This window comes from Aedes albopictus, chromosome 1, assembly GCF_035046485.1.
Source record: "Aedes albopictus strain Foshan chromosome 1, AalbF5, whole genome shotgun sequence".
In the NCBI taxonomy this organism is placed as follows: domain Eukaryota; kingdom Metazoa; phylum Arthropoda; class Insecta; order Diptera; family Culicidae; genus Aedes; species Aedes albopictus.
In genome coordinates this window covers 45771696-45798157 of record NC_085136.1, presented here as the reverse complement: position 1 = coordinate 45798157, position 26462 = coordinate 45771696, and the positions used below count along the sequence as shown (strand labels likewise).

General features: G+C 43.5%; 1 protein-coding gene and 1 long non-coding RNA gene across 2 annotated transcripts in view; both read right to left on the bottom strand.

The window, feature by feature from the left end:
- The window catches only part of LOC109397859 (uncharacterized), a 469989-nt gene that overhangs the window by 408597 nt on the left and 34930 nt on the right, over positions 1-26462 (bottom strand). The gene's annotated exons all lie outside the window — the stretch shown is intronic.
- On the bottom strand, positions 22727-24527 carry LOC134284858 (uncharacterized). The gene is made up of 3 exons (XR_009995978.1): positions 24417-24527; positions 24266-24331; positions 22727-24202 (listed from the first exon to the last, which is right to left on the bottom strand). It is a non-coding gene; the product is annotated as an uncharacterized LOC134284858 (long non-coding RNA).

The following is a 26462-nucleotide window of genomic DNA, read 5'->3' as shown; positions in this document are numbered from 1 at the left end:
AAACTCCTTGCGAAACCGTTGGTGGAATTTGTAGATAAGTTGATTGAGAATTAATCAGGAAAATTCCTGGAGAAATACCCTACATAAATTATTTAACGTATTTCTGATTCAATTCCTGTTGGTATATCTGGAGAAACGCTTAGATAAGTGTCTGTAGGAGTAATTCTTGGAGTTATGCCAAGAGTAAATAACGAAGCAATTTGTGGGGAACTATATGGAGGAATACCTGGAGGAAATCTTGAAGGTATTTCTAAATGAATTCCAGCTGAATCATGGAAAGTAATAACGAAATGTGCTGAAGATGCTCTTGAACACATTCCTGCTGAAATTTTCAGTGGAATACTTAGAGCAATTACTAAACAATTCTGATAGACTCCTTTGAAGAAATAGTTATACGAATTTCTGAAAAAAAAAACGTTGTAGAAATCTGAAGGAATTCCTGGAGAAATTTACCAAAACTTTACTAAATGAATTTCTAGAAAAATTTCTTAAATAGTCACTGGTGGTGGAGGTTTAGCAGAAACCCATGGAAGTTTACCTAAAAGGATTCCATGAGACATTTTGGAAGGAATCTATTTGCTGAAGCAGTCTGTAAGGAAACCTTGGACAATTTGATGGAGAAATCTTGTAAAGATTTTCTTTAAGAATCTCCTCAAAAAGAAACTATGAAGGATTTCTGAAGAAACCTGTGGATGATTTCCTAAAAAAATCTCCTACGATTTTTTGATGAATCTATGGGGATATTTCTGAAGAAACCTATGCCTACGGGAGGAAGCAATAAGAAGCTTTCTTGGAAAAATTTCCAGAGTATCCTCTAGGAAATGACAGAGAAATTTCTGAAGTAATCCACGGAATATGTTCTGGAAGAACGTTTCGTGCAAAGGAATATATGGAGCAATTTGAAAAAAAAATCCAAGGAACGTTTGTTTTTTAGGAGTTCTTAAATTAATTCCTGAAGTAATGTAATTCTCTAAAAAAATTCCAAAGGTTCCTGGCAGATTTTTTTTGAAATTTCCTGGATATTTTCTGAAGTATTCGCTGGAGTACACTGCAATTTTTTTTTTCGCGATATTTCAAAGAAAACCCTGAGTGGATGCCGAAAAGAAACCTGAGAGGATTTTAGAGGGAATCTTGAGAGGATTCCAGGAATAGAACTCTGAGTAGATTCCGGAGAGAATGCTGAGTTTATTCCGGAGAGAATTTTTCAGGTGATTTCAAAAATAATCTTGAGCGGATTCCGGAGAGAAGCCTGGGAGGATTCCGCAAAGTAAAATGAAAGGATTCCGGAGAGATTTCTGAGAGGATGCTGGAGGAGAGAATCCCACGAGGTTGTTGTAGAGAATCCTTAGTTGATTCTGGAGAGAACGTTCAGAGGATGCCAGGTAGAATCCTGAGAGGATTCCCATTAGTATCATAAGAGGATTCCGAAAAAAATCTGATAGGGTTTTTAAGAGAATTCCACGAGGATTTCATATAGTATGCTGATAAGATTCCCGAGAAAATCCTGTAAGTATTCCCACGAGGTTTTCGTAGAGAATCTGGTGAGAATTCCGTACAGAATTCTGAGAGGATTCTGGAAAAAAAATCCTGAGAACATTCCGAATAAAATTCTGGGGGGGGGGGGGTGGTGGTGATTCTAAACAAAATCCTGAGAGGATTCCGGAGAATCCCAAGAGGATTCCGGAGATAATCATAAGATGATTCCGGAGAGGACACAGAGAGGATTCCGGAGAGAAATCTGAGAGTATTCCGAAGATTTTTGAGAGAATCCTAAGAGGAATCCGGAGATAATCCTGACAGGATCCTGAGAGAATCCTGGAAGGATTCCTGATAGAACCCTGAGAGGATTCCGGAAAGAAGACTATGAGGATTCCGGATAGAATCCTGAGAGAACTCTGGAGAAAATTCTGAGAGAAACCTGAGAGAATTCCGGAGAAGGTTCCGGAAAGAAAACTATGAGGATTCCTGATAGAATCCTGAGATAATGTTGGCGAGAATTCCGCAAGGTTTCCATACAGAATCCTGAGAGGATTGCAGAGAGAAACTTGAGAGGATTCCGGAGAGAATCCTGAGAGGATGCAGGAGATAATCCTAAGAGAAATCCACAAATAATCTTGAGGGGATTCCGAAGAGAATTCCAGTAGGATTCCTGAGAGAATCTAGAAAGGATTCCTGATAGAATGATGAGAGGATTCTTCAAGAAATCCTGAGAGGATTCCAGAGAGAATCTTGAGATGATTCCAGAGATAATCATAAGAGGATGCCGGAAAAAAACCTTGAAAGGATTCCGGAGAGAATCCTGAGAATATTCCTGAAAGACCCTTGAAAGGATTCTTAATAGAATCCTGAGAGGATTCCGGAGAGAATCCTGAGAGGAATCCGGAGAGAATCCTGAGGGGATTCTGGAGAGAATTCTGAGAGGATTCCGGAAAGAAGATTATGAGGATTCCTGATAGAATCCTGAGAGGACTCTGTAGAAAATTTTGAGAAAAACCTGAGATGATTCCGGAGAGGATTCCAGAGAGGATTCCGGATAGAAACTCATGAGGATTCCTGATAGAATCCTGAGATAATTTTGGAGAGAATTCCGCGAGGTTTCCATACAGAATCCTGAGAGCATTCCAGAAAGTGGATTCCGGAGAGGACCCTGAGAGGATTCCGGAGGGAATTCTGAGAGGTTTCCAGAGAGAACCCTGAGAGGATTCCAGAGAGAATCTTGAGATGATTCTGGAGATAATCATAAGAGGATGCCGGAAAGAACCCTGAAAGTATTCCGGAGAGAATTCTGAGAATATTCCTGAGAGAACCCTGAAAGGATTCTTAATAGAATCCTGAGAGGATTCCGGAGAGAATCCTGAGAGGAATTCGGAGAGAATCCTGAGAGGATTCCGGAAAGAATACTATGAGGCTGCAATTTCTTGGGTTTGTGCTCACGTAAGAACTTTAACTACACTCTGCTGAAAATCATCCAGAGCTTCTTGAAATCCCGTCAGACCTCTTGTAACGTACCTGAGACCCTTCGAGATGCACCTGAATCTCTCCGAAAGCTCCGAAAACGCCTATGTAACGCCTCTCTAATGTCTCAGAAACCTGCCTAAAATCGTATGAAACTTTCTGAAATGCCTCCGCGGACCACTTAAAAAATCACGTAAAAATCCGCGTAAAAACTTAAGCGTACTCTTTGGGCTACCCACGAATGCGATGGCCTTAGTCTGGGTAGACTTCGACACCTTCTGCTTCACGATCTCTGCTAAGACCTGTATGATCATATAATTACAGCTAAGTCTCCAAAATACTATATCATAATACAATCTCCATGTATGCACATGAGAGCACAACTAGTCCTTTTGCTAAAACAATTTTGATTTTGAAAATTGACTCTCTTGGTCAAAAGATATGAGTAAAATTATGCAAAAAATATCCAGTTTCTTGGTTCTCTATGCAACTACGATAGCTCTAGATAGCCTAGACTTAAGAGGAATAGCTACAAACATAAGAGTTCTTCTAATGATATTTTTCGGCAATGTGTCACTCACCCATACTCAATTCAATTGACAATCGCAATTACCCGTCACAGCCAGGGATGGCATTCACCATTTGCAAAGAGTTACATTCACTTGCTACTATCTCAGTTCATAAGCATGCTATCAAAAAACAATGTATGTATGACTTTTACCTTGTAGTTTTATCTGAAAGTTTGCCGAATATCATAAGGGTCGCACACGCATGCTTAACTCGTGAGCGAGCTGTGAAAACATCTCTCCACGCCGTGAATGTAAATTACATTCACGGCGTGGAGAGTTGCGTTCACAGCTCGCTCACGAGTTAAGCATGCGTGTGCGACCCTTATGATATTCGGTAAACTTTCAGATAAAACTACAAGGTAAAAGTCATCCATACATTGTTTTTTGGTAGCATGCTTATGAACTGAGATAGTAGCTAGTGAATGTAACTCTTTGCAAATGGTGAATGCCATCCCTGGTCACAGCTGCAACGGTATGTCACCTAATCGCAGTTCCAAAATCTACTATACCCGTTCGAATCCAATGTAGGTAAACTGTCCACCTCTCCGCAGAAACATTCCAAAGCCTGACGGGGATCATCCGATAACAGCCAACCATCATTCGTGGTCTGACGTCTGTCTGCCTGCCTGCCTGCCTGTCTATTTGCGCGACCCGAAATGGCCTTCCAAGGCAATTATAAAAAGCCCCAACGAAACCATTTTACCCACAACTGCCATCATATGTGCCACCGCACCACGAAACCAGCGAAGAAATAACCGTGAAATCGGCGCATCTCGTTACCCCGATTGCCGCTTCGTTATCGGTCAGGAAAACGCTCGCGAATGGCCAATTAAAAGACAAAAACAATATCACACACAAATACCTATTTGATTACGATTCGCATCGCGTTCGCATATGAAACGGTTGTTGAGGAGAGAAAAGCCCACGTCAAACATTCGTAAAATGACGATCGACGACGGCGACAGCGCAGCGCAGCAATGACCAATGAGATTGAGTGTGATGAGGGCCTGACTGGCAGCCAGCCAGCCAACAGCGAGAGGCTGTGACCCGATTTTCAATCAGTCCGGAAATGTCCGAGTGAGTCGAGCCTGTGCCCCAGCTCCGCCGCCGGTGCTCGATCGATCATTTCAGCACCAGCACCAGCTGAGAGATCGAAAGCCTTCGGAAGAAATTCAAGTCGCGTGCCTTCGGGCGGTGCCTTCTTCGCTGCTGCTGGCGTGATCAGCTGATCAATCTAATGATCTGCTTTCCATCAAAATGAGAGGAGATTCCTGCACGATCGCACGCAGCTGATCGTGTACCTATACGTTGGTGTGTGGGATGGGCGATGGGCGGGTGATGGTAGCAGCAGCAGCAGCAGTAGATGATGATGATAAATTGATCAATCTGCTTGCTGGAAGCTATATTCGAGCAGCACACCACGGAGGAAGACGGATTGGTTGTCAAACAAATTCAACAACGGCTGCTGCTGCTGCAGCAGCAGCCAGCCAGTTCAGCCAGAATGAGGGAGGTCGCCCGAGTTATTAGGTCTTAGCTACCGTCTTATCTCGGAGGAATCGAGAAGAAGGTGGGCTGAGATTGCCTAACATTTTGGTGCCCACCGTAGCGTGAAAAGTCGATCGTCGTTCGGTCGATGGTGCGCTTGGTTGGTTCGAATTGGATGAAGGTGTGTCTCGGAAAGATCACCTACTCTGCTCTCGGTGCGTTGCTGCGCAAGGTATCCAATATCCATCCATCCACATGTAGGTATGCGAAGATTAGATTGCGTTCCATTTCAGCTAGGCACGAGAACAATGTAGGTGGGTTGTAGATATGTAGACTCTACATTGTAGAGCCTTGATTGGATTTGATTGGAAATGATGTCATCTTGTATGGTGGAAATTGAGTTGTGTATCTATGAAAAGGATGATTGCTCGGAAATCATGTGTTTTACTAAGATATTCTACCGCAAGAATAGTTTGTGGCTCAACAACATCAGAGGTTCAGCGAAGTGCAACTTCCACCTTTCAATCACTTCATGTTCTTGCTTCAAGAGGCTCTCGTCCTTATCCCTGCACATTTCGATTCGCAACATGAAGAATTTTCGGGACAAATACATAGATAGTAGATAAGGATCGTAGAACTTCATGAAGGGTAGGGTTTCATCCCCTTTAGTATCGTTCCAATCCACGTTCTACCAGGTTCGATGCTGCAGCATTACCGCCTTCGCTGAGTTCTTCTCCTCTAAAATCACTCCGCACTCCTCATCAATCCGTTCGTTTAGAGGGGTTATCCCGAGCTCCCCCTTGTCTGGCAACACTGCCCCGAGATGCTACGTGTAGCTAAGACGGCATCCTGTTGCTCCAGTCACTCTGGACCGTACCGGGCGGCCGCCAGTACTGTGCATTGTTAGTTCTGGGCGCAGTTTGACCATCACCACGTAGTGTTCAGAGTCGATGTTAGCGTTACGATAGGTCCTGAGGTCGATAATGTTGGAGAAGTGCCGTCCGTCAATCAGAACATTGTCGATTAGCAATTCCGTTTGCTTTGCAGATCTACAGGAGGGCCATTTGGCATAACACTTTTTCGCATAATGTCATTTGGCATAAAGACCATTTGGCATAAAGGACATTTGGCATTACGGTTATTTGGCATAATGCCGTTTGGCATAATACGAAGAACAGCCTTCTTGGTAAGAATATGCATAACCCTTGTTAAGCCAAATGGCTTTCATGCTAAAAGATATTATGCCAAATGGGGTAGAACCTTTTAGAGGAGTGGAAATCAATTAGTCATATGCCATTGTCGTTCGTCAGCTGGTGGGCACTAAACTTTCCAATTGTCGATCTGAATGCCTACCTAAACGTCTAGAGCTTCTATGATGAACTCTACGTAGTGTCTTGGCCAGGGCCCTACATTTTCAATTTCAATTGAAATTTTCAGACGAAGTTTGTAAACAATGTTTTCAATCGTCAATGGAAACAAGGCGCCGTCGTCGTCGCTCAGCTCGACTGTCATCGTCACCGATGAACCGACGGTGCTGCGCCGTCGCAGATGCCACTTTGTTTCGCACTCACAAGCACACACACGCTCGTTCGGTATCGACTGAATTTCTCTGTTATAACTCAATTAATGAGTGTAACAACCGGCAAATCTGTATAATGTTAATGTATGCTATGCATATTTTACTGATATAGTGTATTACCCATAAAACAAATTAAGCAAACATACATTTTAGACAATTTGAAAATTTCAATTGAATCCCAGTCGGTGTGAAAATGAGCCGCCACCCGTCGTTGCGTCGAAGAAAGTGACAAGAAGGACGGATGAAGCGAAGCGCATGCATGTTGTTATGAATGTTCCCGTCGTCGGCGTCCGTCCGTTGCTGATGGGCGCTCGCTTTCAGCGTCATGTTTTGGTTTCGACGATGTAGGCCCCTGGTCTTGGGCAGCGGTCGTAGATGGTATGATTATCTCTAAACGTTCGCATCATGGATCCGGTCTAACACACTTCCTGCAGCGCTACGATGCCGCACCTGCGGTCCTTCAGTAGATCGGCGAGTATGCGGGTGCTCCCAATGAAGTTGAGAGATCGGCAGTTCCACATACCGAGTTTCCCAGCCTGGCCGATGCCACGCAGAGACAGGGGTAGGATTTGAAGGGCAGAGGCTAATGGATCTCAATAGGATTTACACGAAATACCCTGAGTTCCTCAATTGGCGATGCAGTTGTGATTTTGCTACTTTCACTGCAGCCTTCCATAGCCCTCCGAAAGGTGGTGCGTTGGGCGGGTTTAGGCTTGGGTTTTAGGTGGTAGTGGTGAGGACCTCTCGGGAAACTGGCTAAGCGCCAGCATGCTACGAGTCATCGATCTTCGTTGCTGCAGGCTACGCAGCTAACCTTGAGGGTGCGATGTGCACTAGCCTCTCTCTGAAGCAATGCCTTCTTGGTGGTACCGGAGAGACGAAGGGTTTGGCGACCATAGGAATGTGTTTTAGTGGGTCGAGAAGAGAGTAGTCCTGGCTATTACTACTGTTGTAGAAGACGGCCTTAACCCCACACTACCATAACCTTCCTGTTAGGGTGTTTGTTGAGCAGATTTCCCCCCTATGGTTTAGAAGAAAAAAAAAGGCTTGGGTTTAAGTGCCAGGTGATTTGACCTTCAGCGCAGATTCTCTGTACATGTACCAGCGGGGTTCTCCGATTATGCTACATGGTTCCATCGAGCGCCGTTGGTTGCTGTCTGAATCTCGGATGCTCTTCTGGCCACACAGGTCTTTTTCGTGTTTGTAAGGGATTTTATCCACTGGAGCACCACCGTGGAAATTAACCAGAAGAAGAAGGAATTTGTTTGGAAATTCTGACAGTTTTGGAAGTTGACGCTCCACGGTATCAGTGACTTCGTCATCCCAGGAACAGGCTACCAATCACAACTCCTGCATCAGCGTTTTTCCCGAATGTACAACAATCGACCCTTCTAGCCCCAACGGGTCAAATAGCTGAGAAATGGTGGACAGGGTGGATCTCTTCGATGCTTGCCGGATGTTTTGTATTACGTGATAGTTGAACTGAAATTAGTCTCGCTCAGGTTTTCAGCAGATACCCAACGTCTTTACGGTTTCATCCGGGTCGATAACTATGTCGGTAAAGTAGATTTTTACTATATTGGCCGGTAAAATAGCTCTGAATGATAACTAAATGATAACAACACCTGTTATCAATCAGCTGTATTTTTTCAAAAATGTAATATTGAATAAAATATTGTATAACACAATTAGTTATCAACTTGAACTCAATGATAACTTAACTTCTTATCATTTTGGTATTCGTGGAGTAAATTTGGGTTATCATTTTTGATATGTTGGCTCTTAATTCAACCTTAATGATAACAAATTCAATTATCAAACGAATTATAACCAGGTAACAAAACTTGTTATCATTTTGTTATCCGCCTTTGCTCGAGGTTGGCGTCTTCTATAAAGTCGCACAGTGGTCCTGGCAAATACCTGGCAAAAATTGACAAATCAAAGTAGTTTGCTAGTTTTAGCCTAAATGAATGTATTGGAACATGATTGAGCACTCAATTTCATTTTAATGGTATTTTCATAACGATTTCTTCGAACACAACCCGAACAAAATGAATGTTTTTCATACAATTTGACTATATACAGGGGGTGGCCAAAATGTTTGGAATAGGCAACTTTTTTTCTCCCACAAAAAAATTCAACATGCTGTAACTTTTCATAGAGTGCATCAAAAATACTCAAATTTTGATTGTTTATCAACCTGTTATATGTGCATTATTGGTACAAATTTGGGCTCAATTGAATAGTTTTTCACTAGGTTAGAACCGTTCGGGTAAAACACTATTTTTAGACAACTCATTTTTGAGCTGTCATATCTCGGAAACCAATGAACCGAATTGAATGAATTTTTTAACGTTTATCAACAATATATTGATACTTAGTACAACGTTATAAAATGTAATATTGTTTCACAGCGAATTAAGTTATACTGGGTTGAAATTTTTACCCATATAGAGGAAAATTAATCTAATTTACAATACCACACAAAAATTACAAAATGTGTTCTTCCTTTAAGCTAAATTGGCTCTAATATATCTGATTGAAAATAACTTGAGAACAGAAGTGGAAAATCTTTGGACATCAACACTAGAATTCATTGACATTGACGTAAAAAAATTACATTTTTTCGAGAAAAATCCAAAAAGTGTCTATCTATGATAACTTTTTTCAACGTTCAAAAAGTATCTGTGTTTTGAAGCATTTGTATGTTGTTAGTGTACGTTCAAATTTTCATTCAATTCGGTTCACTGGTTTCCGAGATATGACAGCTCAAAAATGAGTTGTCTAAAAAATAGTGTTTTACCCGAACGTTTCTAACTTTGCGAAAGATTAATCAATCGAGCCCAAATTTGTACCAATGATGCACATATAATAGGTTGACATACAGTCAATATATGTCTGATATATACAGGAACTTGGAAATAAACTTTTGAAAGCAAATACATACATTTATTTGTTCAACATCATTAAGACAAGACATAATCAACAATAGTACGCCACAATACTCGGTTTGTGGCTGACGCTATCCATCCTCGGTCGCGCCCAATGCTCACCAGATCACGCTCCACCTGGTCCGCCCATCGTGCTCTCTGCGCTCTACGCCTTCTTGTGCCAACCGGATCTGTTGCAAACACTAGCTTTGCAGGGTTGTTGTCCGCCCAAGTAACACACATGTTATATAAAAGTTACGACAGCGCAAGTTTTGGTTGTATAGAAGTTTATTTTACGTTATTTCAACACAATGTTAGAATTACGTAAAATAAACTTCTATACAACCAAAACTTGCGCTGTCGTAACTCTATTATAACATGTGTGTTGCTTGGGCGGCATTCTTGCAACACCTTCCGGATGCTGAGTTCGCCGTAAAGTGCAGCGAGCTCGTGGTTCATCCTTCTTCGCCGCACACCGTTCTCCTGCACACCGCCAAAGAACGTCCTTAGCACGCGTCGCTCGAAAACTCCGAGTGCTTGCAGGTCCTCCTCGAGCATGGTCCATGTCTCATGTCCGTAGAGGACCACTGGTCTTATTAGCGTTTTGTACATGGTGCTTTTGGTGCGTGGGTGAATCATTTTCGACCGCAGTTTCTTCTGGAGCCCGTAGTAGGCCCGAATTTCACGACTCACGTTGTTGTCAGCCGTCAGTAAGGATCCGAGGTAGACGAATCCCTCCACCACCTCGAAAGTATCCCCGTCTATCGTAACATTACTACCCAGACGGATCTGGTCGTGTTCGGTTCCGCCTACCAGCATGTACTTTGTTTTTCTTAAGGAATCGACTGTTGATCTTATGTTTTGAGGTTATGGCTTTCAGTCTTGGAAGAAAAACTCAAACGGAGAACGGAGCATAGTTAGTGAGTAACATACACATAAAATCATAAACACAACATAAGAAAATCATTGTCCACAGAATCCTTGAGAAAGGCACAATATAGTGACCGAAACGTCGGATGAAGACTTAACAATCCGTTTTTGAGTTTTTGTTCCAAGACTGAAAGCCATAACCTCAAAACATAAGATCAACAGTCGATTCCTTAAGAAAGTTCAACATGGCAAGTTACTTTCAACGACTGGACAATGAATTCGGATCCGCCACCAGAACACTCTTCAAAGATTACGCCACGCAGAATCGAAAACTCGGAAACATGGTGACCAGAAAGGACTTCCTTCTCAGATGCAGGAGAACGGGGGTGTTTCCCACGCACATAACCAACGTCTTCAAGTGCGTCTTTCCGTTAATCGAAGACAACAGTCCGTATCTCCACGAACTGGATCGACACGTCGCCCGTTTCAAGAAGGCGATCTTGAACGTGGAAATCAAACACACCTTTCACACGGTCAAACAACTCAAGCGAAATCTTGCCGATCTCAAGACACGAATCGGCCACGCTGTTCCGGAGAATGAAAGCAGACTCTTCTTCGAGAACCAAGATTCGTTTTACGACCGGCACGTAAGAAACAACTCGAGTAGGACAGACAGGAAGTACCAAGCGATCATCGATCGGTCGCTAGAGGCCACCGCGAACCGGACGCCGAGCCACAACACAAAATCGTTGTTCAATAGCACTGACGTCACTGTTCCAAAAGACGTCGAGCTGCTTCTCAGTATGGGATCGAAGTTCGCGTTACCATACACGGATATGAATGAGCTCCCTATCTACCACCTGATAGCGGACGTGGAGAACATCATTCAAACAAACAACGAGGAAGCGATCCAGGAACGCAACAGGTGCGCGGTTGCAAACCAAATCCAGAATTTTCTCCACGCAGAGAGGGGAAAAGGGAGACACGATGCGGTGACCAATTTCTACCGCACCACCATCAGATCAACGAGAGCGTTTCTAAAGCAACACCCCGAACTGGTCATTGCGGAGGCGGACAAGGGGAACAGAACAGTGGTGATGAAACGGGACGAATACGAGAGCAAAATGCAACGCATGATCGACGATGACGAAACGTACTTGAAGCTCAACCGAGATCCAACGGCAGGGTACCAGACACGTAACAACAATTTCGCCAAGCGCCTGGCGGATTTGAAGCTCATCGATCGTGCCACCGAAAGGAGGATGAAAACCTACAAAGCGACAGCTCCCCGAATATACGGTGCACCAAAAGCACACAAGGAGGGACTACCACTGAGACCGGTGGTACCGTGCATGACGTCACCGTCGTACACACTGTCACAGTTCGTAGGCAAAATCATCCAAAAATCCATCACCGGCAAGTACAATGCGACGGACTCGTACACGTTCTGCGAGTACATTAACAGCGTGCAACTGCCACCGGACTACGTCCTTATTTCCTTGGACGTCGTGTCGTTGTTCACGTGTATCCCCAAGGACCTGGTGATACGTGACGTCATCCACAACTGGGAAAATATCAAGCAACACACCGACATAAACTTAGACTTGTTCCAGGAGATGACCGAGTTCTGCATCGATTGTAGCTACTTCCGGTTCAAGGGACAGTTCTATCGACAAGTTTTCGGCACAGCGATGGGTAATCCGCTATCACCCACCATCGCGGATCTAGTGATGGAGGCATTACTAGACAACGTCGTTGCGAGAATCGATTTCCCGTTCCCCGTGTTGAAGAAGTATGTGGACGACCTGATGCTGGCAGTCCCCAAGGACAAGATCGAGGAGGTGAGGAAAATCTTCAATGAATACAACGAGAAAATCCAGTTCACAGTGGAGGTTGAAGAAAACGGGAAAACTCCCTTTCTCGACCTGCTACTGGTTCGACAACCCGACCAAACGATCAAAACCGAGTGGTACATGAAGCCAATCGCCTCAGGACGGTTTCTGAATTACCACTCGGCGCACAGCATCAAACAGAAGGTAAACGTGGCGAACAATTTCATCCGCCGTGTCCAAACCTTCTCAACCAACAGCCACAACACGTGACATCATCACCACCCAGCTCAAACTGAACGATTACCCCACCACGATGATCAACCGCCTCATCGATCGATCGAGAGAACGACAGGTTAACCCTACCAACGAAGACGTCACAGACAGCGAGGAAACGATCTACCGTTCCATGGTACAGGTTGGGCAGTTATCGGGAAACATTCAGAAAATCCTGAAGAAAGACTACCCAAATGTGACCATTAGCTCAAAAAATGCCAAAACCGTCGGTAACATGCTGCCTCCGGTGAAAGACGTCGAGGATAAAAACAGTAGATCGAACGTGATTTATAACATCCCATGCGCAGACTGTCCTGCGTGTTACGTAGGCATGACGACGAACAAGCTGCAAACGAGGATCTCTAGTCACCGCTCCTGTTCCAACCGGCTACAAAGCTTGTGGGACCAGGGCAAGACGACGGAGGACGTGGAGGTTGCACAGCTGCGAGAACGGACGGCGCTGCTAGACCTTTCGGCAGCCAACCATCATGTCTTCGCATTCGATCGTACACGAATAGTGGATTCTAGTTTTAAGCAACAGAACCTACACATACTCGAAACATGCCATATTGTAAACACACACAACACGGTCAACAAGCGCACAGATACAGGCAACCTCAGCAATACGTATGCCGGCGTACTGCACACACTGAGAAACAATACACGAAGCGAGGCTGTCCGACAGACAGACGAATCGTTACAACAAGAATCAATACAATCAGAGTAAAAGTGGCGCCAAACAGGCAACTGCATCGTAGTTCTGCGACCCGGATCGTTTTCGGAATTCCCCTCTACCGAACCACCGCCGCAGGCGGCAGGGTAAGTAAACCGGACGATAAACAGTTCGCCTACACAGCATGTTCGCCTGATACTCACGATTCTTGTTGCAGCGATACGTTCGTCTGGGACAAATTTGGCCTATGCTGTGGGCCTATGTTACGAGAGAACGGAGCATAGTTAGTGAGTAACATACACATAAAATCATAAACACAACATAAGAAAATCATTGTCCACAGAATCCTTGAGAAAGGCACAATATAGTGACCGAAACGTCGTATGAAGACTTAACAATCCGTTTTTGAGTTTTTCTTCCAAGACTGAAAGCCATAACCTCAAAACAAAACTTTGTTTTTCAGGCATTCACAACCAGTCCAACCTTTGCTGCTTCGCGTTTCAGGCGGGTGTACAGCTCTGCCACCGTTCCACATGATCTAGCGATAATATCCATGTCGTCCGCAAAGCCCACAAATTGACCGGATTTTGTGAAAATCGTTCCCCGGCTGTTGAGCCCGGCTCGTCGCATCACACCTTCCAGAGCGATGTTGAAGAGTAGGCATGAGAGTCCATCACCTTGTCGCAGTCACCGGCGAGATTCGAATGAACTGGATAGTTCACCCGAAACCCTTATGCAGTTTTGCACACCGTCCATCGTTGCTTTAATCAGTCTAGTCAGCTTTCCAGGAAAACCGTTTTCGTCCATGATTCTCCATAGTTCTGCGCGGTCCATACTGTCGTATGCCGCTTTGAAGTCGATGAACAGGTGATGCTTTGGGACCTGGTATTCACGGCATTTCTGGAGGATTTGCCGTACGGTAAAGATCTGGTCCGTTGTCGACCGACCGTCGATGAAGCCGGCTTGATAACTTCCCACGAACTCATTTGTTTTAGGTGATAGACGACGGAAGATGATCTGGGATAGCACTTTGTAGGCAGCATTCAAAATAGTGATCGCCCTGAAGTTCTCACATTCCAAATGGTCGCCTTTCTTGTGAATGGGGCAGATTACCCCCAGGGTTGCCACATTTAAATCTGTACATTTTTCGTAAAAAAATCTGTATATCTGTATTTCAAAGCAGAAAATCTGTATTTTCAATCTGTATCAATAATTAAAAAAAAAGGCAAAAAATCGACAAGAAACAAAGAAAATCCAAGTATTTATAACTCTAACTGGGATTGTCACGCTGATATTTTTTGTTGACAGCAATATCCAAAATTTGTATTCTGACTTTGGCTCAAAAATCTGTATAAATCTGTATTGTTTTTCCGAAACTTGTAAACATATCTGTAAAATCTGTATAATTTCTAAGTTTTCAAAAATTTATATTTCTGTATATACAGATTCTGTATCGGAAAATTTCCGTAAAATCTGTAAAATACAGAATAATCTGTATGTGTGGCAACCCTGATTACCCCTTCCTTCCACTCTTCCGGTAGCTGTTCGGTTTCCCTGATCCTAACTTTCAGCCGATGCAGACAGGTGGCCAACTTTTCTGGGCCCATCTTGATGAGTTCAGCTGCGATACCATCCTTACCAGCTGCTTTGTTGGTTTTGAGCTGGTGAATGGCATCCTTAACTTCCCTCAGCGTGGGAGTTGGTTCATTTCCGTCCTCCGCTGCACTGGCGTCGTCGTTCCTTCCGTTGCCGTGGGCTCCCGTGCCTACGTTCTCCACGCCGTTCAGGTGCTGATCGAAGTGCTGCTTCCACCTTTCGATCACCTCACGTCCGTCCGTCAAGAGGCCTCCGTCTTTATCCCTGCATATTTCGGCTCGCGGCACGAAGCCGTTGCGGGATGCGTTGAGCTTCTGATAGAACTTCCGTGTTTCTTGGGAACGGCACAGCAGTTCCATTTCTTCACACTCCGCTTCTTCCAGGCGGCGCTTTTTCTCCCGAAAGAGGCGGGTCTGCTGTTTCCGCTTCTGTTTGTAACGTTCCACGTTCTGTCGAGTCCCTTGCTGCAGCATTACCGCCCTCGCTGCGTTCTTCTCCTCCAAAACCGTTCTGCACTCTTCGTCGAACCATTCGTTACGTCGATTCCGTTCCACGTACCCGATGGTGCTCTCAGCTGCGTCGTTGATGGCTGCTTTCACTGTACTCCAGCAGTCCTCTAGAGGGGCCTCATCGAGCTCGCCCTCGTCTGGCAACGCGGCTTCGAGATTCTGCGCGTATGCGGTGGCGACATCCGGTTGCTTCAGTCGCTCTAGGTTGTACCGTGGCGGTCGCCGGTACCGTACATTGTTGATGACGGAGAGTTTTGGGCGCACTTTGACCATCACCAGATAGTGGTCGGAGTCGATGTTGGCGCCACGATAGGTCCTGACGTCGATAATGTCGGAGAAGTGCCGTCCGTCAATCAGAACGTGGTCGATTTGAGATTCCGTCTGCTGTGGTGATCTCCAGGTGTAACGATAAGGGAGGCTGTGTTGGAAAAAGGTGCTACGTATGGCCATATTTTTGGAGGCGGCGAAATTAATGAGTCGAAGGCCGCTTTCGGTTGCTGCTGGTGGGCGCTGAACTTACCAATCGTCGGTCTGAATTCCTCCTCCTGGTCTACCTGAGCGATCAAATCTCCTATGATGATCTTGACGTCGTGGCATGGGCAGCGATCGTACTCGCGTTCGAGCTGCGCGTAAAAAGCGTCATCATCATCAGTACTTCCGGAGTATGGCATGTGCACGTTTATTATGCTGAAGTTGAAGGATCGGCCCTTGATCCTCAACCTGCACATTCTTTCGTCGATCGGTCACCAACCGATCACGCGCCTCTGTTCCCAGCTCGCGTGTGTTGTCGCAGCTCTGGTAGATGGTATGATTACATCTAAACGTTCGCACCATGGATCCTGTCCAACACACCTCCTGCAGCGCTACGATGCCGAACCCGCGGTCCTTTAATAGATTGGCGAGCATGCGGGTGCTCCCAATGAAGTTGAGAGATCGGCAGTTCCACGTACCGAGTTCCCAATCGCAAGTCCTTTTTGTTCGCTGGGGTCGTTGCCGTTGGTCTCGGTTCGTATTATTCTGTTGCTGATTTTCCGTTACAATGGTTTTTTACGGCTGGCTCGTAGGGCCTGACACCAACCCCCTACTTTCCGGAGGACCATAGTGCACAGTTGAGCTTAGAGTCCTTCCCTGGCACTCGGACGTAGATCAGCCGCCCCTAACATGGGGATCAGACGCTATTGTGAGCCGCTCCTCCTGGAGAACAGACGCTATTGTAAGCCGCTCCTCCTGGAGAACAGACGCTCAGGTTTGCCGAAGCAAACCCCCCCTTCTCTGTCAGCCTATGACCAAAGTTCCAACCGGGGTAGGTTACCCGATCTTCCCTAAGGTTGCTCATAGTTTCCGGCCGGTACCACGAGGAGGTAGGGATAGGAGTTGCTGGGCAGAGGCTAGTGGATCACAATGGGATCTGAATTGCACAACATATTCAGCCTTTACCGTGCCTTTAAGCCTGGACATAAGGATTTAATTCCTTGGTTCCATCCCAGGAGGAAGACCCTGGACGGAGTGACGTTTACTTTCTTAGCAAAGTCACTCCCAACGTATTTGCTGCACATTTTTATCACATACCATACTGAGCGGTTGATACGAGATTGTGAATATATATCCAATTACGTTGCACAGTAGGCTTGGTCACTACAATTCTTGCATTACATCGGCGATATGCTGCAAGCATTGATATTGACAAGAAAAATGATAGAAGTAGTCGATTCCATCATTTTTCATGATTCTTTCAATGAATGGCTGTATGTGTATGTGTAGGCTAGACTAGAACAGAATAACTTTTGGATCTTTCGTGTGTCCTATAAAGGGTACCGAAAGGGTAATTTTCCAGCGCACAGCATTAAATTAAAGCTCCCACTGATATCTCAATACAATCGATCCCCCACATTATTTTGTTGAATAATCACATTTAATAACATGATTTACCTACAACGCGCCATAAACAATCCCCGTCGCCCATTCTCCGAACGTGGAATGTAACCTGTTTTACTTCTTACAACGCTGACTTGTAATATGCCTACTCCCTCGCTTCTCGCCATCAATCAATCACTCCAATCGGCCAACTCGTTCACCTACATTCGATGCAAGAAGTCCGGCACTCTTCGCGGCAAGTGTTAGAGGCTCAGAAAGACTCCTACGGAGGCGGTGAAAATCTACTCCTGAGAAGCGCCACACTTGCTATACCACCCCGGACGAACTATGTAGTGTAGACCGCAGTGGTCTTCAATGACGGCGGGCGTCCAGCGAACCAAAACAAGAGCTCGTACTCGGCGAGGGAGGGAAGGTCTTCGAGGGGTTAAGCGGCAGACTCATATCGCGCCCGGTCGAGCTTAAATGATGCAATTATTCACTTTTTTCTTACTCCGCAAAGTCTCGAGTGCAATTGTGGGGTAGCGGCGGCGGCGCAGTTGATTCGAGTACCCCTCGTGTGAGGCAGAAGGCATGGTAGCTTCGTACGATCAATATTTGAAGACTCCTCCAACTATTTATCGACGCCGAGGGGCACTTTTTGCGCTATCGTTGCCGGTCGCTCTTTCTCACTATAACGCTGCTGCTTCTCGGGGGGTGGTTGCTCGTTTCAGATATTACACACTAGCAGCGTGTGTCGGTCGGACCGCGCGCGGGGACGGCAGGTAAACATTTGGCAATTGCTTGCTGCACATACGGTAGAAAACTAGTTGAAGGTTACCACCGCACCACAAACTCTGATCGATAGACCGCGGCTCGTACGGCCGGTGGTTGTTCTGCAATAACTTTTGGATCCAGTATCAGCTGCTGTTGCTTCCAACCAACGGCGCTACCATACGAGCCAAAAGGTAATACTATACGAAGTTGCGCGCCAAGTGCCGAGACCGGAATGTGCTTCGAGTGAAGAACTTCTTTTCCCCATTTGAAGCAGCTGTTGAACGCAACCTCAATTCTTTGGCATTTGCTTCCGAAAGGGCACGTGTGTGTCATTTGACACATGCAGAATGGGAAACTTGAAACCAGGTACCATCTTCACGGGTCAACGACTTCTGATCCGCACCATTCAGGCCTGATGATGACAAGAGCCACTACTACCGACAGACGGCCGGCCATTTATACGCCAAGCTCTAATTAACATAATCGTGAACAACGTCTTCCCTAATTGGTTGCGACAGCAGCTAGCAGAGGTACGCATCGTGTGTCGTATCCCCCCTCCAACTGATGATGGAGAGGGCGCAGTATCATAACGTCCGAGGCCATAATGTCCCAGGGCTTTATGGCGCATTTTTTCGGGGCATAACGTCCAAACATGCAAGTATGCCACGAAGTCCAAGGAAAGAAGGCACATAGGATATCATGACGCACCTAAACTTTTGGACGTTATTTCGCAAAAAAACACGACTTGATGACCGGGACAGTATGGCCTCGGACGTTGTGATCCGGCCCCGATGGAGAGAAGAAGACGACCCGTGTATGTTCCCGGATCCCGCAGCTCGTGGATGGTGATCAGACCTCGGTCAAGTGTTCTCGGAATTCACCTGTCTGTGACGAATTTGAACGCATAAAAGAAAAAAACGTGCTGGGGTCCATCAGTGCTACAGAGAAGACAAAAAATGACACGGCTGGGCTGGGACCCCTCTGCGATGGGAGCTCTCATCGTTTGCTGAGGGTCACAATTTTCTTAGAAAATTGTGACCTCAGCAAACGATGAGAGCTCCCCATCGCAGAGGGGTCCCAGCCCAGCCGTGTCATTTTTTTCGTCTTCTACCTGTTAGCTTGACAGTTAGATGGGCCCCAGCGTGGAGTCGCGAGCTAATAATGGTGACGATCGATGATGAGATGTAGGACTATAATGTACAGTATGCGGCAGGAAAAAATGCGAAAGTGTTTTTCAACTTCAAACCTCGTTTTCGTCCATTTGCCGTTAACCAATCTATGTTTCAACGTTTCATGATCTCTAATAGGCTAGTTTTCTGAAAAGTAAATTAGAAATTTTCAGATTTTGATCACTAACCTTTACAGGGCGGCGCCTGAAGCTGAAGACAATAAGAATTTTCAAACCGCAGAAAAGTACACAGGTCGCTAAATTTCGTATCTGATAAAACAAAATTTCTAATTTTCTCTACAATATCATCAAATATATGTACTTATTTCATCTAGTATGTGAAACTACATGGTTCTGGATCAGTGTGGTCTGGTTGTTCATCGAATTTAAGCTAATTTTTATACTGTTATATTCATTTTGTTTAATGACCATTGGGCGCGCCGTTTATTGATACCCGCTTAATAGGCTTACATTATCACATGTTAAACATCAAATATGTTCATTTTTATTTTTTAGTGCTAGAATATAGACATTGACTGATACACTGTCATGAAAAAATAGTCATATGTATCCCATATTTAGTGTGTAATAGTGCCTTGAACTTTTCGCATTTTTTCCTGCCGCACCCTGTAGGGAAAAACAAAATCGGGTCATTCAATCACGCAGATCGCCTACGGCTAAAGCTCGAACAAGTGATCGAAGATGGAAAAAAACATGCCTGAAATATACTAAAGATGTCAGTAAACAGGGTCAAATATTTGACCAAAAAGAAGGCAAGGCTCAAACATCTTGTTTAACTCGATCGAATTTTCATTAGTGTAAAACAGATGTTTTTTTCTTAAATTCATTCCTTGTCAAATATTTGACCCTGTACTTACAACCTAAAAGTGTCAGTTATTTAATAGTAAAAAATCAAAATAGCTAACGATTTATCAAAAAAAAAAAAAAAAAAAAACAGCGGGCAGACAGTACGATGTTTTCCGGGACAGCAACACATATAAAATTTGCATGCACACTAGCGCCACCTATGTGTGAATTTCCCGAATAAAAAAAAACACGGACACGTTTATTACTTCCAGTGAGCTGTTCGCTCTTGGAAGCACGACAGCAGACAACGTACTAGCATGCAACGCCCAGTGGCACAGCCGAAAACTTTTCCTGACAGCTGCGGCGGGAATCGAACCCGCGCTCCTTAGCCGAGTCCTTAGCACGATGCGACTAAATGCTTGGTGACACTCACCGCACGACCACGAAGCCACAAATTAAACGGTTCCTTATCGGTTAGTGTTTCACCTACTCAACAACTTTGCTGGAGACTACATCTTTCTAGGTGATTATAATCCTGAGATGTATGAGATATATATAATTTGCATACTCACTAGCACTACCTATATGTGGAGTTCCGAACTGAATAGTCAATAATCTATAAGCTGTTTACGTAGCTGACAACTGTACTTTAGATTCCATCTTTCTAAGAGATCAAAATGCTGAGATATATGAGATTAAATTTGTATACTAACTAGCTTCACCCATATATACAGTTAGAAAAATTCACCGACTTCGGTAATGTTTTACCGAAATCTCAACCGTTAAGTTTGTTTTACAGGAAAAATTCGGTAAAGGTAGCAACTTTTACCGAAGTTCGTTAGAGTTTGACAGATAAACGATAACATTTTACCGAAATTTGTTATTTTTTTCAGAATTTTGTTAGAAATCCATTACCGAACGCTCAGCAGTTAAGATTTCGGTAAAAATTACCGAACGCGATTAGCTGTGTATGGGGTTTCGAATAAAACGGCACATCATCTGTAAGTCCTTGACATACCTACCAACCTTGTCGAAGATACCATCTTTCTAGGTGATCAAGACCCTGAGATGTATGAATTACATAATTTGCATGCTCAGTAGCGCCATCTGTGTGAAATTTTTGATCAATTGGAAAATCATTAGTGAGCACTTGACCCAATACACAATTTTGTCGAAGATGCCATGATTCTATGTGGTCATGATCTTGAAATAAATACATAAAAAAATGATATGATAGGGTATGTGTACCATTCCTTGGCCTAATTTGCAAGCCGCCTTGGCAATTTTGTCCATAACTCATGAATTAATATCACTAGAAATAATATGTTGACCCTATTACACACTCTAGGCAATGCATGTTTCTCCAATTGGAAGTAAACTTACGTAAATATTCAAGAATTTACTTAATTAAGCTGAAAAGATTCGATGCGATGGTATGCAACGTTGGTCTATGGTACAAAAATTGGCCTATTAGTGGATACAACGTTGGCCTATTGCTTTCCATGCACTAGAACCACTTATTATCTTTTTTTTTCAATATTTCTGCTGAAGTATTATCTCTGTTTGTTCACCATCTTACTTTTAAATTACATTTTTGGAGCCAAATTTTCAAAAAACTATAAATAAATCACTTTAACTAAAGATCTTTCTTAATTAAGTAACGAAAACAACGCAACCCTATTATTGTGTTATATTTTTACAGTCACCGTACACAAAATCTTTCTTCCTGTTCATTCTTTCTGGTTCTTACGCAAAAAATGTTGTTGACGCCTTTTTATCGTTGTTTTTTACGTCACTTTACTGATGGGCCAAGATTTGGGTACATAGTGAAAAAAATGTCCTCAATATTCGGCCCACTTTCAATTTGTAAAATAGTTATTATTCGTTAGAAACAAATACACAAGTTCAAAATAACGTCTTTAACCGTCGCATCAAATGTTCAGTTATTGAAAAGTCAATTCGAAATGTTCCAGAATCATGCCATTTATGATCATGTGTATAGACTACCCACTAAGCCGATGAATCATGGCGCCTACAAAAGTTAAACAAAGTGACATTTTCATTCAATTTTAATGCTCCAAAGTGCTAAAATTGAAACGAAATGTTACAGTTGTTTGGCGCATAGCTTTTCCGATATCCAGTTATGCGTGTTTGTTTGAGTTTTTGGTTTACATTGAGATAGGCCGAACGTGGGGGCTATGCCAACGAAGCATCCCGATACCCTATGAAGCCACAACCAGTGCAGGACTTGCCATGTCGTACAGTTCCTCTTAATAGCAAGGTCAAGATACTGAGTACAGTAATACAATATTTTCCAACCGTTGATTTTAGCAAGTTAACCCCTAAGTAACCACTAGATATGTATACAATCCACTATAAGCAGTGAATCACCATCCAATTTAAGAACAATCTTATTCCTCAGCAACTTACAATGCTCATTAAGATTTCCGTCTGGTGGTTTGTGACAAATTTGTTGATCTATAGGGTGCGTCAAACTTATAACAGACTGCTAGAAGACTTCATCAACTATGGTCAAGATCCTCGAATTTTAACCATAGCAGCGAATACCTCCTTGAATTTGGCCTGGTTTCCACGACTCCCACCTCATTCAGCTTGTTATTAGTTTGATACCCTCCCTTTTAAACCCCCATATAGTTATAATAATGTTCTAAAGTAGATCAATATTTTTGTCAATTTGACTCAACTTACCCGCTTTTTGAGATATACATTAAACAGTATTAAGTTTTGGTGCTAAAAAACTTTTCCGCTTTGAATTCTATTGAAATACCAGGCGGCTCCATCTTAATATTTACGGCAGCGAATGGAAGGTGTAGGAGGCGGATGGTAGTTAATAGGGGAAATTACCTATTCTCGGCCGTTTTGTTCTCTTCGTCTTTGGGGGTTTTTTGAAACCTATTGAACTCAAAGTTGGTCTCAAATCCTTCCCAACTAAGCTGAATTATATGACCAAGTTTCAGGCAATTTGGCTGACAAAAACCCCCCATGACGAAGAGAACAAACCTGCCGATAATACCCATTGTCACCCTATATTGATTCCATATATTCGGCGCGCAATCACTTAAATTGCGTGCGCTTCATATTAGACAATCTTTCCAAATGTGGAAAATCATCGTTTTCCACGCTTTTCATTCGAATATTTTTGTCATTCTTGGTCTTGCTCGTTTTAATTTTGCGTCTAGTTTGCTTGCATCTGACGGAGCTTATATAGTTAAATAGCGTGAGGGTGTTTTGTCCCGGGGGTGCGTATAACCCAGGTTACCCTATCACAAATGATACCTGGTGGAAGATAGAGGAGCGAAGGAACACCAAAGCCGCGATAGAGCGACAGAAAATACGAGGAGCCAAAACCATAGCCCGTCAGCGCTATTCCACTCTCGAGAAGGAAGTGTAACGCTCCTGTAGAAGATACAAAAGAGCGTGAGCGGATTCCCTAGACGACGAAGGCGAGAGAGCCAAAAATACCGGCAACAATTGTATTCTCTGCGATGTCTCACGATGTCAAGACGAATGCTACGATACCCGTGAATAAAACGTCTGAGCAGCTATTGGCTGAAACGCTGCTTGGAGCACTTTAGAAAACGCTTTCAAGAGTCGGCTACGTCATCAACATCTCAGCATGATCTGCCTTACCCGTGTCTACACCGAAGCTCCATCATTGCAGGAGATAGAAACAGCCATCCGTAGCATGGAGTCAAACTGGGTCCCGGGGGACGATCACATATCAGCCCAGATGTTGAAAGCTAACCCCGTAGTATCTGCACAACTACTGCTTCAGTTATTTTGCAACATATGCGAAACCGCGACATTTCCAGTCGACTGGATGCAAGGCATCTTAGTAAAGAAGTTACTGAGTATCGTCCTCAAAGTCATCTGCAGTGTTATCCTTAACCAGATACAGGAGTAGATTAACGCAACTCTCCGGCGGCAGCAAGCAGGATTCCAATAACATGCTGGACGATCCTGTGTGGACCATATTGTCACGTTCTGTATCATTCTGGAGCAAATCAATGAACTCCAAAAGTCTCTCTACCTGATGTTCATTGATAAAGAAAAATCTCCCGACCGTCTCAATCACGAAAACATGTGGGGAGCGCTTAGGCGCCAGGGTGGCCCTGAGAAAATCATCGGCCTCATTGAAGCACAGTACGAGGCATTTTCGTGCAGAGTACTGCACAACGGTGTCTTGTCCGATCCCATTCGGGTCGTTGCTGGAGTGAAAATGGCTCTTCCAGTCTTGACAAAAATCAAATACAGCTATTTAATCTTGTCCGACGTTTCGGTCTCATTTAGGACCTTCTTCAGGGACTCTAAAATTAGTTATTTATTTCATTAACGTTTTTTTACATTTTAATTATTATAACAATTTTTACCAATTATTGCCGATTTTTCGTCCAGTGTTGTTTAATCGAACAATGATTGTCGGACGGATGGAGTTTCTGCGTTTGAGATTGAACATTATTTTATAAAACTATCCTACACATTTTCATTCTTCCCACACAGTTTTTCTCCCAGTGTACTTACTCCCGCACAGCAGTTAACGGTTGGGATTCGGTAACTGTGGAAAAACCCTTCCGGAATTTTACCGCTCTGGAACTTGACACCTTGCGCTTGATCGATCACCATTGCTTTACGCTTCTGCCGTGTGTGTTCGTGTGGCCGATCATCGCTGTTGGTGTGTGTATGAACAAAAATATTTCGGAGTGTGTATTGGTGTGAGTGTTGTGTTTTACAATTTTGTGCTAGTTTGTTTTGGTCATCTGTTTCTCGTTCGTTGATGTTGATTGTTTTTCAGCCAGTGAAGAACCCCGGCATATGCGACGTGGAGATTGTCGGTGTCCGTCCGCCTGTTGACTGTATTGTGTGTGTTGTGGATGTGGCAGCTCTCGAGGATAGAAAGATTCTTTGCTCTGTTTGTTGTGTCCAGGATTTTCGCATCATCGAGTTTGAATGAATGTTCTTCTCGTGCTGCATGATTTACGAGGGCGGTTGTTTCGATTATGGATTGGATTGCCGTGTCTTCGATGGTGTGCCCCGCGTCTTGTAGTGAATGTAGTTTGCGCATGTTGGATTTGTGTTTTGAGAGTCGTGATTTTAGTTTTTGTGTCGTCATGCCAATGTAACAAGCATTGCATTGGGCACAGTCTATTTTGTAGACAATATTGCTGCGTTCTTCTGTTGGTGTTCGGTCCTTGACCAGTGGGAGAAGCGAGCCAATGTTTTTGTGCTGTTTGCTTGCGATGTGCACATTCGAAAATTCTCGTCGAAGTGTTTTTGTTATTGTTTGTGTCAGTCCTGGAATGTTTGTGAGCGAGCAGTATGTTTTTGGGTTTTCCTGTTCCTCATTTGCATTACTGCTCGCATCCATAGCTGTTTCACTGTTTTGCCTCCCGAGCAGAAGAAAATAACAATCGCATAACAAAATGCGTTATTTTGGCTAAATAACTGAGTAATGAAATCAGTTATTTTAATGTTATTAACATAACATATTCTGTTATAAACTTGCGTGTCATAAGCGGCAAAATAACAAATATTATAACAACAAAATGCTCCTGGAAGACCAATTTAATAACATGTTTTGTTTGCGTCAATAACAACTTAATAACAATGAGTTTGGAAAATATTTCAATAACAAATTTTGATCTTCAAAAGTTATTGATAACAAACCAAAAGCAAAAATTTATGGACCACCCTTTAGATAGAGTTATCTTAATTGTGAATTATAACATATGAGTCTAACTATTTCCGAGAAACTACTAATCCACCAAGTATTACAACATTCTGAGATTTTCTATGGCATGGACTATATGCAATTGGATACAAAAAATGATTAAAAAAAACACGACATAATCGTCAAAGTGTTCATAAAATAATAAGCTGACAAGAACAATAATAAGAATAATTTGATAATATGTACGGAATGCTGCAAGGAACGTAAATCTTCAATGTTGTAGTTACAATTTAAAAACTTGTTATTGTTGTGATATTGTATATCAAATATTTGTATACTCTCAATATCACAATAATAACTTAGTTTGCTCCATAACAAAACATGTTATTTAAATGTTGTTTAATGGGTGCATATCAATAACTGGATAATAACAAAATAAAATTGTCCAACAAAACATGTTAGGGAAAAGTAATTCCTTGATAAGTTAATAATAACAAAACAAGATATAAAAACAGGTTATGTTATTTTGTAGTTATTATTTTGCTATTCTCTTCTGCTCGGGCTTCCACTTACCCGGTTGATTACACGGTTTACGATGTTCACAGGGTAATCGTTGGTTCGTAGGAGTCCAAATATTACCGATTTTGTTCGTTTTAGGCTCTGGTTGGTAGAGAACTGCATGACACGTTTGGCAAAGTTAAATGCGACATTCATTTTGGTGCTCATCGGATGGTAGGAGTGATAATTGAGGAATCTACCGCTCGCAATCGCCTTCCTGTACCATTCTGTCTTGACAGATTGATCATTCTGGCGAACCATCATCATGTCAAGGAACGGCAGACGGTTGTCCTCTTCTGTTTCTACGGTGAACTGGATGTGTTCGCTTTGTAGGTTGAAAA